The sequence below is a fragment of the Argentina silus genome, assembly GCF_951799395.1.
Source record: "Argentina silus genome assembly, chromosome: 2".
Taxonomy (NCBI): Eukaryota; Metazoa; Chordata; class Actinopteri; order Argentiniformes; family Argentinidae; genus Argentina; species Argentina silus.
The window spans coordinates 27,251,673-27,268,237 of NC_139656.1; positions in this window are offsets into that span (position 1 = coordinate 27,251,673).

Sequence of the window (16,565 nt, forward strand, 5' to 3'; positions counted from 1 at the left end):
GAGGAACTGTACAGAGGGGTTGTGGGGGGTGAACAGGTCTTTAGGAGGGACAGTCAAGATGTAGCCTGGGTCTTCAGTCAGAAGATAGCTAGTGACTCTGCAGACGTTCCTTTGCATTTATGATTAATAACTAGGTTTGCACGACAGTCACCAGGGCAACACATTTTCCTACGGTTGGGTAACTGTAGAGGACAGCTCAATGTTGCAACATTACCGCAAAAAGAACAATCAGCTCGATATTTACATATTCTCCTGATACTTACTGAGCCTTGAAAATCTAAACCATAACTTACAGTACTTTATAATTACTATCCCATTTGAAGTAACATCATTTGTAATTAGTTAACATTTCATGACAGTGCCACAAGAACAACACCTGAGGGTTATACTATGATCAAGCTTTACATACTCAGGATTATTCAAAATGATCAGGTTTGAGTTATCATCAAGTTCAGGTTCAGGCTTCCTCGATGTCTCAAGCACCAATTGGAAACAGATTTGAGTCGTGCTACCCCTCAGTCGATAGGCTACCTTCAGCGGATGGAACACTGATGTCGATGCAGAAAGTAGTGAATCACTGCCACGGTTTCATCGTTGCCGAAATCAGTGAATGTCAGCTAATTTAGCCTGCTTGAATCCAACCTGAATCAATCGTGAAGACACTTCCTTCACAATACCTACCTTTTCCAGTTTGAATAAACTGTTTATGTGATAAGTATCAAATCCATCCATGTGTACACGTATCAGCGATCATTTTGACGATGTTTAGCACATGGTAATACATTTGCAAAAAACGTTGTGCAATAATTAAGCCTCTGATATGGCTTTTAATCAAATTACGCAATTATTTAGAACGATTTGGGGCACATTCAAGATATTGTGCAGTTGCCGTAGCCTGATCTGGAGCATGACAGGAAAGTTACTATAGGAATGTACTTGGCTAAAATGTGAGCCACCTTCGTGACGTGTTATTTTGAGTTGGAGTTACATTTGGTAAAAGTCAGCGCGTTAGCTCCCTCAGCTCCTTTCCTAGTATATCCCTCTGGTATCACAAGTCAAGACAGCTTACCAGAAAATGTAATCACATCACCCTGTTTTATCATCATTGCATTGGCTACCAGTAAAAGAGCGCACTGAAGTTCTTGCTTTTAACATATACAGCCCTAAATGGTCTTGCACCTGACTATTTACCAGATCTGATCAACTCTTACCAAACCACCTCAGATATAAAGATGCCGGATTGCTTGTCGTCCCCTGCATCAAAAAAGAAAACAGCTTGAGGCAGGGCTTTTTCTTATCACGCACCACTTCTGTGGAATAGCCTGACTGCCCGTATTAGGGGATCAGAGACCACTTTAAATCTAACCTCAAGACCCAGCCTTTTTACATCTGCATATGGTTACCCGTAGCAACTCCCTTCTGCCATTCTGCATGTCGATATTTCTGTTACGCTATGCACAGTATGTCTTTATATATGTAATGTGTTTTGTTTTTAGATGATGTATAGTGTGTTGAGACCCTGGTGATACTAAACTAAATAAACATGAAACTTGAAACTTACGACAGCTTACGACAATCCCCATTAACCTTGCCGGACCCTCTGCTATTGTACATTCGCTAATGAAATCCGTTTTTGTGAATACTCCGCCTCTAATCCAACAATTAGCATACTGAAAATTCAAGCAAGCCATTCGAAACAGACGTTAAACAAGGTACAAACGATGTGACATGGATGCATTGCTGGTAAGAATGTGGAACGACCTTGTTTACTTGGAGATCAAAATGTTATTTTCTCACAAAAAACGAAAATCGGAGGGATTTGGGTGATAGGACATGATAGAGGGTATAGAGGACAGGGGGGTGTATTTGGATAATTTGCAAATAAAAAACCTGGAAATAAAAGCCCCTTATTCAGACAAACACCCACATACCTATCCATAAACCCCCTCAGGATGCAATCGCATGTGTCTGTTTCCCTGAGATAAAGACCCGCTCACCGTATCCCCGAAGCTGGAAAGTTGGCCCAGTACAATCTGGCAGTCAGCTAGAGATGAGAGAGAGAGAGGGAAAGAGAGAGGGAGAGAGAGAAAGAGAGAGAGAGAGACAGACAGAGAGAAAGACAGAGAGAGAGACAGAGAGAGAGAGAGGGTTGCTGAATACAGTATAGCAGAAGACTTGTTGAAGTAAACACCAATTCCTTGTTGACATCTTTTGATGAATATTGAAGACATGAACGTTGTCTAAAGCATGAAGCAATTCATGAATGTTTTCTTTCATAGTTCAATCATATACTCAGTTCAAATGTGTACAAGAACACAAATGGACAAAGAGAGCAGGAATCAACCACAATATAATATAACCTTAAGGAGCTACACAATCAACAGAAGCGATTGAATGGCAGGGAAACAATGAAGGCATGCCCTTTCACATTTTCCAGTTGCATAATATAAATCAATTCATCTGCTCTTAACAGAATGCATGCAAAATATGAAGAACGTTGTGAAGGAAAGAACGCCCAACATAACACATTCTGTTATTGATTACACTGTTAAACAGCGGAAACATTCCGGTTGAGTGGAGCCTGTGCCATTTAGAAAACATTTTAATGACACACCTTTTGAAAACACATTGATCATCTGAAAACAAAAAATCCCAAACCATAAAACACTTGGAAAAATGGCTGTCCATATTAACTCCCCTTAATCTGAGACTCAGTTGTTGCTCATTGGTCAACTTGGAGTTGTATATGGCCATATGCTCTTGTTTGCCCTTTTCATCAATGACGTGCAATATCCTATTGTGTCTACTCTATAGGTGTCCATTCTTAAGTACCTCCACCAACACCCAAGCACATAATGCAATGTGAACTGGTTTTCATTAGAGTCAGAATAGGGTAATGAATTGCAATGTTTTGAAATATCTACAACATTTTTAGGGAAATGGGCTCTACTTTATCCTTACAGCGACACTTGGCTTGACTCATCTTGTTAATTAATCAGGCGAAAGTGCAAAACTATATTAGAGACATGGCCTGATGGGCACAGTGCAGGGCTGCATTGAGAGACTCAAGATGAGAGTAAACATGTTGTAACTCCGGGCTTGTTTGCATAGAGTTAGTGGTGGTAAGAATAGCAATCCATTCCCTCTCTCATTGGGTATGGCTGCCTGCATACAGTAGGCTCAGTGGTGGCGAAGAGTCTGCCTTTTGACTAAATAGACCTTACCAACAGGAAGGGGTGTTCTACTGTAGCACTCAAAAGACCAATACACTAAATAATAACATACAAATTTGGTCTCTAAAGCCACTTGGTAATTTGTTTTTGTAATAAAAAAATCAAAGTTCACAATATGGCAGGTTCCATTCCACCTCCGACTCTGCAGTGTGGATGGTAGTCGACACAAGCATGACCTACATAGAGAGCCACAGCATAACTACAGTCAATTTAGGCTTTAATGAGACATTGAGTCAAGGGGTTCTTGATGAAAAGAAAATATTACACAAGTAACCCACAACAAGGGAATAGATAAAGTTGTGTATTAGGCCATCTGCATATTAATGTATACCGTAGTAGGTTACACTCCGAGCCATAAAGATATAGTTTATTTTATGTGTCACTGGGACAATAATACAGAAGAATCAATACACAATGCACACTGACATATTGAGACAATACCAAAAATAATATTTAGGTAGTAACAACTGTTGTGGTTGATTTACAGTACTGTAGCTTCCTTCACACAGTAAGATTCATTTGCTGTATTTGAGAAAGGGTTCAACTTAATCTAAAAGACAAAGCAGCCTATAAGTTTAAATATGACCTGCAAACCTGCAGGTCATATTTAAACTTATAGGCTGCTTCGTCTTTTAGATTAAGTTGAACCCTTTCTCAAATACAGCAAATGAATGTTTGTTCTGCTGACAACTACTCTGCTAAGTAGCTCCTCAACCTCTGTTGTGAAAGAACCTAATTGGCACACACTTTGGAAGACATGTTTTGTTGTGTATGTGAAAAAGAATCAACACATTTTATTTAGGTCCCTCTAAAGTGGGGAATGGATTTTAGTGTCTCACGAATGTCTGCCCTTGATTCGCTTTCTTCTGAGAGGTTGGTGTTGTGGGTGGTATATGTGTAAGAAAAACTACCTGCTCTTCTGAAGGTCTTTTTTTGGAGGTATTCCATTGAATTTGTAATGTAAGAGAACTCACAACTCACGCAACCCTCTGACTTGCTTCATACTGAAGCTGCAGGCTCATGATGAAAACTCTTATTCTATTGGCCCTCGCTCTGTGCTTCTGTGTCTCAAGACAGACAATCTCAACCTTACACTTTAACTATGGATGATCAACTAAATCAAACCTAAACTTTTCGAATGAGAATCGAAAGTGTATTTTTCACTTTAAAAATTAAAAATGAAACAAAGAAAAGAACAGATGCACTTGTCAATTAAACAGTGTAAATTCCCACAAGTTCTAGGTAAAAATGTGTTATCAAGAGATTTCCCCATACTGTATGTCATGATGAACATGTCTGAAAGTTACATGTCTGAAACACAAAACTTAATACGCATGTCAATTTAGGCTGAGACATTGAGTCTAGGGGTTCTGGGGTTCTGGATGAAAAGAAAATATAATACAAGTAACCCACAACAAGGGAATAGATACAGTTGTGTATTAGGCCATCTGCATATTAATGTATACTGTAGTAGGTTACACTCCGAGCCATAAAGATCTAGTTTATTTTATGAGTCTCTGGGACAATAATGCAGAAGAGTCAATACACAATGCACACTGACATACTGAGACAATACCAAAAATAATATTTAGGTAGTAACAACAATTCTCTCACAGTTTGGATTATAAAGATATAGTTTAATGAAAACTTGGGGAGTGGGGTTTTCATTTAAGTGAAAAATAACTCAGACCAAAATAAACCCATTCTTAAGGAAACAGTGGTGTAGCTCTGTACATTGAGGCTGTCAAGGATCGACTATCGTGTTTACCGCCATCCTCAAAGCTTCCTCATTTTATGCAGTCTAAGTCACACGCACGCACGCATGCACATGCACACACACACACACGCAAACACACTCTTCTGTTTTGTGTCTTGGTTTGTATTGATGCTCCAGGCTCCAAAACCGGGCAGGAGGTAACTGTCATTGCTTGACGCAGTGGGCCTCATTTATTGAACGTGTGTGTATGCAGAAATTAAAGCATTAAGTGTGTGGTTCAGAAATTAATATGCTTATTTTTGCATTTCCCCCTGTTCAGAGTTTCCTGTCAAGTCAAGTCGTAGCATTCTGAAAGTTCAGTGCACATATCTCAATGGGAAAACAATCCTCTAATTGAACTGCCTGAGAGGTCCAGTTAATTTGAAAACTGGTGAGCCTGAATTTCTGAAAATGGTAAAGCCATTTTATTTTTGTATCTTTTTCTCCTAGCTTTGTGAGAAATCATTCAGCAACAGGGGCTGCCAAGGAGCTGGTGTTGTTGTGGTTGATTTACAGTACTGTAGCTTCTTTCACATGGTAAGATTCATTTGCTGTATTTGAGAAAGGGTTCAACTTAATCTAAAAGACGAAGCAGCCTATAAATTTAAATATGACCTGCAGGTTGTTTGTTCTCCTGACAACTACTCTGTTAAGTAGCTCCTCAACCTCTGTAGTGAAAGAACCTACTTGGCACACACTTTGGAACACATGTTTTGTTGTGTATCTGAAAGAGAATCAACACATTTTATTTAGGTCCCTCTAAAGTGGGGAATGGATTTTATTGTCTCACGAATGTCTGCCGTTGATTCGGTTTCTTGTGAGAGGTTGGTGTTGTGGGTGGTATATGTGTAAGAAAGACTACCTGCTCTTCTGAAGGGCTTTTTTTGGAGGTATTCCATTGAATTTGTAATGTAAGAGAACTCACAACTCACGCAACCCTCTGACTTGCTTCATACTGAAGCTGCAGGCTCATGATGAAAACTCTTATTCTATTGGCCCTCGCTCTGTGCTTCTGTGTCTCAAGACAGACGATCTCAACCTTACACTTTAACTATGGATGATCAACTAAATCAAACCTAAACTTTTCGAATGAGAATCGAAAGTTTATTTTTCACTTTTAAAATTAAAAATGAAACAAAGAGAAGAACAGATGCACTTGTTAATTAAACAGTGTAAATTCCCACAAATTCTAGGTAAAATGTGTTATCAAGAGATTTCCCCATACTGTATGTCATGATGAACATGTCTGAAAGTTATTCTAACACAAAGCTTAATATGCATGTACAATGTAACCAGTTTATTTTTGGAGTAAAATTTAATGCCTGTCTTTTGCAAGATGCAACAGCTTAATCCGGTCTCTAAACAGGTCTACACAAAATGCAAATGGCATGGAGTGTGTCACTTGCTGTAGGATGTTTGAGTACTATTCGGTTGGTATCTTTAGGCTCTGATTTCTCAACTCTCTTCTCTAACCACAGAATAATCTTAGCCTACACTGTGGGGAAAATTGTGTTTTAATGTTGGCTTTCAGCAATACTTAGGTGACAACTCTAGAGTATCCATTTTAAATCTTCTGAAGTTGAATGCAACGTGCGCAGTGTACAAATAGAGCACAATATGAGTTCAATGTGAATGGGCAAATGAAGACTCCTGGGGCCCCAGTTTTCTTCCACTACAGAGCGCTGCCCAACACTAGGTTTTAGTGGGCACGGTCGCTAAGTTGGTCATTTCGTTCAGCACAGTTTCAGTTCATGTAGAGGCAGAGGGCAGGTCTCTGGCAATGAGTGGGTGGAGATCCGTTGCCCTCACCAATCAGGATTTCACTGGGAATGTTGGAACGGATCGTCATTTTTGACAAATAAAATGCCCATACTATCAGACAACGAATGTAAGCACGAGCTGAATTGTCTATGATATAAACATAATCTGAGCACTCAATAAGCCTACAGTGGCGGGCTGAATTGAACCTGGTCTTTCCAGTGTTTAGCCTACCCTTAGCAACAGCATGACAACGAAGCAGCCTTGTGCCTTAACTTGCCCCTGAAAACATGCCAAGCCCCTTAATATAAATGAAGAGGTCCTTAAATTCTAAAATCAACCTCTTGAATTACTTAATTTTCCACCTAATTTAGCCCAAAGAAGAGCCCCTTAATTTCACTTGCTTGTCAGACCCCTTATATATTAATTGAAATACAGATGAAGGGGTACAGTGAGCTTGCCCTTAATTATACCTTAATTTAATTTTGGAAAGATCTCTTAATTATCTGTTCAAGTAAATATTAAGGGTTTTACTTCCCTTTAATTTATACCTTAATGGCATTCAGGCTTTAGTCATATCCCTTAAAAATGATTCAGTGTGAATGCAGGGGTGCAGTTCAGAAGTGGCAGCAGAGTTTTAGAACTGTGTGAGACTTGTGTGTGTCACGCCTCCAACCAACTGTCATTATTTTTCAGTTAGGCTAGCAAAACATGGCTACAATTAATCAACAAAAGCCCTGCAAATATTCATCTGAGGTTTGTTTTTGTTATGCTGTATTGTAGCTAGTTTTATTTTCTCAACACCAAAATATTTTGTTCTACCTAGCTAGCTACTGCGCTAGCTGGCTAGCATAATTGCTATACATAGATGGCTAGCTCTCTTGCTAAGCGTTGAACATGGTAAGATACTGTATTTCGTTCAATATTGAACTAATGATTGAGCAAAATATGATGTGCTCTTTCTCTTCATTAGTAATAGGTTCAGCAAATGCATATTTTGATGTTTCTCTTGTGATTTATAGTGTAACATCCCCTATTATCAGGGCACAAATATGCACAGTAACAACGGACACCGAGTTTATTGAGTTCAGAAGAATGTTAGCTAACATATTAATAACGCAACAGTTTGATACAAATGGTAATTAGGTGGGCTTGCCTTAGCAAGTCCAATTATTGTTCTTCGACATCCTAAGGGTGGGCTGGCATCGACATCCTAAGGGTGGGCTGGCATCGACATCCTAAGGGTGGGCTGGCATCGACATCCTAAGGGTGGGCTGGCATCGACATACTAAGGGTGGGCTGGCATCGACATACTAAGGGTGGGCTGGCATCGACATCCTAAGGGTGGGCTGGCATCGACATCCTAAGGGTGGGCTGGCATCGACATCCTAAGGGTGGGCTGGCATCGACATCCTAAGGGTGGGCTGGCATCGACATACTAAGGGTGGGCTGGCATCGACATCCTAAGGGTGGGCTGGCATCGACATCCTAAGGGTGGGCTGGCATCGACATACTAAGGGTGGGCTGGCATCGACATCCTAAGGGTGGGCTGGCATCGACATCCTAAGGGTGGGCTGGCATCGACATCCTAAGGGTGGGCTGGCATCGACATCCTAAGGGTGGGCTGGCATCGACATCCTAAGGGTGGGCTGGCATCGACATACTTATTATTATCCCAATTCTTCCACCTGCTAAACGTGCAGAGAGGTCTAACTCGTGTTGCTATGACTTTTGGTTTTGATACCTATTAAACTTTTTAAACTATACAAACTTGAAAGTGCACTTTTTAACATGGAGGTATATGGAAACCAAAAGATGCAATTTTTGAACCACTGTTGCTCCTACACATTTTAAGCTATTCACACAATTTGAACAGTAAAATATGTCAACAACTCCAAATGTTCAACCCCCCCCCCCCCCAAAAGAAAAAAAAACCTGTTTATACCTATTAAGTAGCTTTTTTAAACTATTAAACTTTTTGTAACGCTGTGTAAGCTCTGTCTCCCCAGGATGGTGGAATGATCTCCTTACAAAAAGTGAAAGAATGAGTGAGTGAGTGAGTGAGTGAGTGAGTGAAAGGGTGAAGGGCTGAGTAGGTGAGGCAGTAAGTTGATGAATGAGTTAGTGGGTCAGTAAGTTAATTAATTTTATGTTTTCATATATTTTCAATTAATTTGTGCTTTGAATAATTCCATTATGACATATTGAAAGAAAATATGTTTGTTCTTACATTAATTTAATGGGAAATCTTGTGCTTCAGGTAATGATGAAGAACAGGGCTAATAAATTTTTTTTTTTTTTTTTTTTTTTTTTGTAACGCAAATTACTTTTACTGAGATGGCCAGCAGCGTCCTGAACATTTTGAAAAAGCAAAGCTGTCACAGACTGCATCATACGTAATGATTCAGTGGTTATTTAGTGACATTTTCCACAGGAAAAAGCCACATGTTGCACCTTCAAGCACTTTTTAATAAGCTATTTTTTTTTTACTATTATTTAGGTAGTTTCCTAGACTACAACTTTTAATTTTACTGAAGTAACAGTACCTTTACTTGAGTAGGATATTTCAGTACTCTTTCCACCTCTGGTGACACGTTTAAAAATCATGAATCGCTAATAAAATAAATGATCCTACTGTAAATGATACAATCCATAGGTATGTGGAATTTTTGTTTATCTTTATCTTGTGTACCATTAAATCCTTGGTGTAGATTTCTTGTTCGTTTTTTCCCCTTTTTGCAATACTCTAAATGCTATCATGAAAGGAAGAAAAAACAGGAAATTAAATCCAAATGCTGGCAGTTGTGTTCTATTTTTCATTTGTCAACATATGACTTTTAAGCATCATATGATAACAACCGATAACAGGTATGTAGGAAGGCCAGAGTAGCAAAATCCATCTGTATTATATGTTAATGCTGTCCCCACAAGGGAGTTCTACGCCTCAATTTATTTTTCAGATGTTTTCTCACATTGTGGAGCCTTAGAATGCAACACTTGCACACAATAGAAGATGTCCTGAGGCAACTTGAATCCTCCAAAGTACACATTTAAAAAACATAATATGCTTGGTATTTCTGCATCCCAGGGTAAACAGAAAAAGTGGCATTTGGTAGAGGAGAAAGTTTACTTCTGACTACTTTAAATGTGCAATCTGGGATTGGTACATCTATGTATGGACTCTTTAATTAATGTTACAGTATATAGCCACTTATTTTTTTGAAGAATATAACTTATAAATGCCTCACAGGCTCAGTTCATCTGTCTTACCTCACCAGAACCCAAAATATAGGCTTGTTTTGCTCCATTGTTTGTAAGCAATGTTATTTTAAACAAACACTATCGTTTCAAAACATTGTTAATACTATTCATATCGATCTCATGGAGGTCAGTCCTTGCATCCATAAAGTAGCTCCTTCTATGACATTGAGAGTGGTTACATTTCTCCAGCCCCATCCCTCAGCTGTTTACCAAAAATGTGATTGTTGTTGTTTGAATCCTAGATCTATCTGAGATGCTGTCTGGAAGCTAACTCCCCACCTTACTTAGGGTTGATACCTACACTGAGATACAGACACGTACTGCAATTCTAACTTTTGTCAATGAATCCCATAAGAATTTGGCCCTACCACCCAATATAGTTTACCAGGCCCAATAAGCCCAGTATTTTGGGTTTCAAAACAGTTTCACATCAAGAGACAGTAATGCTCAGTCATTTTGAGCACAACAACTGTGAAACTGTAATAACATTGTCATGACACATATTGTCTAACCCTAACATTTTAAAAAAGCAAAGCTGTCACAGACTGCCAATGCATCCTCAGTAATGATTCAGTGGTTATTTAGTGACATTTTCCAGGGGAAAAAGCAACATATTGCACCTTTAATCACTTTTTAATCAGCTACGTTTTTTGTTTTACTGTTATTTAGGTAGTTTCCTAGACTATAACTTTTCATTTTACTTGAGTGAAATTTCATGAAGCAACAGTACTTTTACTTGAGTACGATATTTCAGTAAACATCCCAATCTCGTGACACCAAATCGAGCGCTGAGTAGCCATTGGTTATTCTCCCACCCAGTGCCGCCCACAGAAAAGGTTTTGAAGCTCCTCCGTTTGAAGACACCTGGCATCATGATACGGTCACCACCAATTAGATGTGATGAAATCAGCTGAGGTGCGAAGTCATATTACTGGATATTACTGTAGCAGTGTCTCAGAAATGTAGTTATGAACAACAATATTTGATTGTTGTAGTCATTGTTCTATCGTTTCTCAAATATTTAAGAAACAATTCACTTTGAAAAGCATTGTGAGCTTTGGCCCTTTGACATGGTTTTCACTCTCCCCCCCACTGGCAACAGAGAGGAAATGTGAAGAATTTCTACAACCCTGACTGACAGCTATGGGGATGGAGTGCTGTTCTGTCAAAACAAAGCAGTGAAGATGCCTTTCCTTCCTCTCAGTTCAAGTGTTCCATTTTGTTTTCCAGCACGACTCAGTATTGGAACAGAGCCTCACCACACCTTTACGTCAGGGAACTCAAACGCGCTGGATGTGCATTGTCAGCCAATGACAGCCTCCCCGCAGCTTTGAAAGGAGCGAGAATTCAGCACATCAAAAGCGAAAAAGTGATGGGGCAGGCCCAAAGTGCCACATTATCCGATGACTGTTTTTACACCGCACCGCAGGGGCTTGTCAGAGAGGGCTTAAAAGAGCCAGAGAGCTAGAAAGGATTTGAACTCTGATAGGTCTGAGCAGAGAGAGGGCCAGCTACAGCCATGTGCTAGTGTAGTCTGCACTTGTTATCCATGGAAGAGGTAGAACAGAGTGCTTGGCTATAGGCTAGACATTTTTCCATTGTGTGCAATCACTTGGCCTTTGCAATTAGACTGAGATTGCTTTTATTTCTGCGGGGAGATGGGAACAAGCCCTGGCCACCTGTCAGGGCACAGATCCTTAATCACTGGCCTTGAGTAAACCTTACGAGTTTTAAAGATGTTTTAATGACCTGCCTTGTCCCCGCATCGCTCGCCATCTGACTATTAGCGCTCGGGAGGACAGGAAGCTAATTGAAGTGTCACTCAGTGGAGAATTGTATTTCTTCTCTCTCGCTCTCTCTCTCTCTCTCAACTCTCTCTCTCTCTCTCTCTCTCTTCATTTAGCGAGGGAGTCATCTGTTTGAATAAGAAACTCAGTGCTTTCAAACACTCTGCCGGCTGATATGACCACTGATTATGTACAATGGAAGCTCAATTATGAAAAATACATAATAAAGGATTTTACATGGTGTTGTCAGAGAGAGCGAGAGAGAGAGGGGAAGATACTGTTGCTATGAGAGCCAAGCAAATACATTCAAGTTGAGAGAAAAGCCGATAAATACGTTCATTTTCTAAAATCGAATAGGCACGCAATTATTGTACACTTGCTGAATAGACATAGATTACCCAATCAAAGACAGACTCAGACACTTTGTCGTTAAACAAGTCAATTAGGAAAGGGGAATATTAGATTACTGCCAATTTTCAAGGACTGCAATTCTAAAGGGGAGACTTTTGTATCATACTGTACATTCAGTATATCATACAATGCTCTGAAACACAACATCCTACATGATGCATGCTCAAAACAAAGCATAGCACGTTTGATTTAGCCTGTTATTATTTATTACTGGAGCTGAACCCAGGGGCATAAAACTGCAGCAAATATTTACCCACCACAGTGTATGGATAAATATTCCCCCATCCGCTCCTTTGGCTTTGTTTTCTCTGCTCAGCGTTATACCAGTCATCTGTGGGTCTGTCTGTGTTTAAAAGGCTACTGCCAGCCTCTCGATGGATTTTAATCATCTCTTTGTGATATTTTATTTATTTGGTCAAGGCATACTCCTGACGACTCACAGAGATTCTCGCATCAACAGAGAAATATTGAGCAGGACACCTGTCAAGCTGCCTCTCTGTGTCTGATGCACTACACAGCTGGTTCAAATGCCTGTTTTTTAGGGCTGTTTTTAACTCCATGAAATGGGGCAGAAAGCATTCAGCAGGGCTTTCTCTACAAGAGGAATTTCTTTCAGTGATCCCAGAAGATTACCTCTGCCTTTGTTTAGGACTGGGAAAGAATGACCAAGGTTCAGTTCAGACTGAATCTGAAGTTGGGTAAAATAGGCACAAGTTCACTGAAAAAGTATTGTGAGTTTGTGCCTTACCCAACTCAGAATTCTGACACTTTGTTAAACCTGAATGGTCACAAGGGTGTCTCTCTCTCTCTCTCTCCCCCCCTCTCTCTCTTTCTCTCTCACACGCATGCACGCACACACACACACACACACACACACACACACATGCATGCATACACGGACCACACATTTTGTGTAGGAGGCTGGACAAGCAATAAGGAACGCAACCCATGGAGTGGGAGGAATCAAGATCACATTGGGAAGGTTGGCAGATCATAGGCACCCTGAAATCATTTAAAATAAATCGAAGTGCTAAACAATCATGTTGCTGTGGACTGTGAGGAGAGATTACCAAAGTCTCTGCATGGTCCTTGGAATACTAACAAAGAAAATAACATTCCCTTTTGCCTATATATATATATATATCTTCTCATTCAATGGTTTTTCTTTATTTTTTTTTATTTAATATTGAAGACATCAAAACTATGAAGGAACACATATGGAATTATGTAATAAACAAAAAGTGTGATATGTTTTATGTTTTAGATTCTTCGAAGTAGCCACCTTTTGCTTTGATGACAGCTTTGCACATTCTTGGCAAGGTGTGTCCAACCGTTTGACTGGTACTGTATATATACAGTATATATCTATATCTATCTATCTGTCTATCTGTCTATGTATCTATCGATCTATCTATCCATATAATGTATTATATTTATTTATTTATTTATATTCAAGCTGCTCACATTGTTTTCTCTGCATTTGGTGTTTCAAACATGGAGCTTCTGGGAGGTCTGTAACCTTTTGGGACTGAAATGTCGATGTTGTTCTCCTTTGAGCCTGCCTAAAGATTGTGCTTTTCCCTTGATTTAGTATGCATGTATACATATACTCCACTAGCACCTTGATAAAGCCTCCAGAAAACATGGCTTACATAAATTATGTTGTCATTTATTTCAGAGAGGTAAAAGCCTACAAGCTGTTTGAATAATTTCTGCAAACATGACTAACATGGAAATCGGTTACGACTTCGGCATCTTAAGCACTTTGACCTGAAAAATAACTTTTCTCCTATCTGGAATGCATTCCTCAGCAGAGATGACTTGCTTGTTCATCGATTGCACAGATTTAAAGAAAACATGGAGAGGGCTCTGGAGATACAAGATGTACAGTCGATGGGAGAAGTGTTTGATAGTGTTCCATGCATACACTTACACAACACAAATACATATTCATGGCAATGAATTAGAATAGAATAAACATATTTTGTAATTTAACACCTTTGTTGTAGTATACATTTGCTTCAAGCTAATTCACAATGTTTTACCAGAAGTAAACAACCATAGTGTAATATGTTTTGTGAGAAAAAACCCCGGTATACAGGTGCTGTATACAGTACCATGTCTCCTACACAGTACCACTACACTGATTCTGGTTGTCGTGTGGTTGTTTTGCTTTAAGTAACTCCATTATGCTTTATATATATATATATATATATATATATATATATATATATATATATATATATATATATTTTCTTTTTTAAATAAAAAACAAATCTGACTTATTAAATGGTTTTGTGTTTATTCTTTTAAGGCTGCCAAGAGGAATGCATACTCTTAAGAGGAACCTGGATAAGAAGTACAAAAGTACACCCACATGCTGTACTTGCCATCTGTAACTGAAAAGCTTAAGAAAAATGCAACTTGATATGTTCAAACAATGGTCACTGCAGTTCAAATGTCTTTGAAATTGAAATCCTCAAGAGGAGAGACGCAATCATTGTTGCGGTTGAACATGATAAAGGTTGACTATGTTGCCACTTTTATGAGAACACAAGGTCTTCTTTTTACTGTATTTTCAATAAAATGTTTTGTGATTGTTCTTACTATTGATGAATTATCCAATGCCAGGACAACTACTGTATGTTTGGGGATGTATTGGTCTGGCTTTTGTACATCTATGGTAAGATAAGGTAACTCTCTCATTTCTACATCTAACAGCATGTACAGTGATAATCCATATTATATGTATAGTGATTGTTAGCATATGCTATTGTAAAAGTCGGCACACATTTCAAAAGTTCAATTGTACCACTTCTTACAGATTTGGAATAGTTAAAGCACTGTATTTGAAACTTGTCTATAATTCATGTGTTCTTAAATGAACATTTAACCAGTGCCATGCTAACCCTAACCCTAACCCTAACCCTACCATAAGATGTGATCTAAAACGTAACTCTACTGTAGTTAACACGTGGCATTTCTGTTGCCCATTCCTTTAAAGTGGCAGTAGACAAGTTTTAATCATTCACATATTACCAAATGACCTTGATATATCTGAAGCGACTCGGCGGTGAAATTCCCTGCCAGACGATCATCACCATCTCTATCCCATCAAAATCCCATTCAGAAAAACAGTGGCTCCGCCTGACCACTTTTGGCGAAAATAATAACGCAGTACAAAGATCCACAATAACCCATCAAGAGGCCCTTGGTGGGTAGCTAAACTACGCTGATGTTGAAAGGAAGATCTGCCGTGTGTGCGTGAGACAAAGTCAGGGGGAGAGAGAAGCATTGTTTTGGTTTCAGTTTTTTTTTTAATTAGGAGGGCATCTAGAGGGCCGTTTCCCACAATTCCCACTTGAATGTGTTTGTATTAACACACTGCATTGGTTGATCGATTTGATAATTTATTCATGTACTATGTACCTTAGTGGGGTGTAAGCCCAAAGTCATCAAATCCAGATCACGTTGAATATGCAATGGAACATTTACTACAATGCTTTATAAAGGTGGATTACAGAAAAACCGTAATATGCTTTTGTCCCTTCCCATTGAGTGTATTGTCCCATCCCATTGAGAACACTTCAACAAGAGTTCCAGTAGCTGAATGAGTACTTGTCCTTGAACTATACCCTCCTCACTTGTGATAGTTTTTAGCTACAACTGAAATCTAAAGTGTATGAGCAAGGAACTGTTGGTTTCTGCTGTTATGGTTAGTTATGTTGGGGTCTTAAATGGACAAAACATGACATACCTTTGGAAAGATATGCCCAATTATATGTTTTCGCACAATAAAACTGCTAATAAATGTCAGCGTAATCCTTGTTTTTGCTGTTTTCTCTGGTGTTTGTGAGAAAACAAACAGCACAAGTGTTCAGGGAATAGCTTAGGGCTGTCCCTCTTTGATGTTTCAAAGCTAGCTTGTTAAAATGTGAGTACATTTTAGGTGCACACACAGTGCATGATGCTGTCTTTGTTTTCTGACTGTTCATACAGTATCAGTCTTGTCATGCAGCCACAGTGTGTTCAGTAGCACCTTACAGGGTTTACAGGACTTTGTGAATCTGTTGACTTGTCTGTTTTTGTACATATACTCTACTTGATAAGTCCAACCATCTCACAAAGCATATTATTTTCTTTACTCCTAATGTCTTTTTTCCTTTTCCATCTCTGCGTTGTCAGACAAAAGGATTATTTTTTATTAAATGTGATGTTATCAAAAACCCTGCAGCAGCCTGTCATAACGGATTACAACTGGAAATGTCAAATGCCTCTTAAAACAAAATCTCTTCTTGTCTTAATAATAGTTCCGTAACGACAAATGCACATTATATGTTGTCTAGATTGAGAGCAATG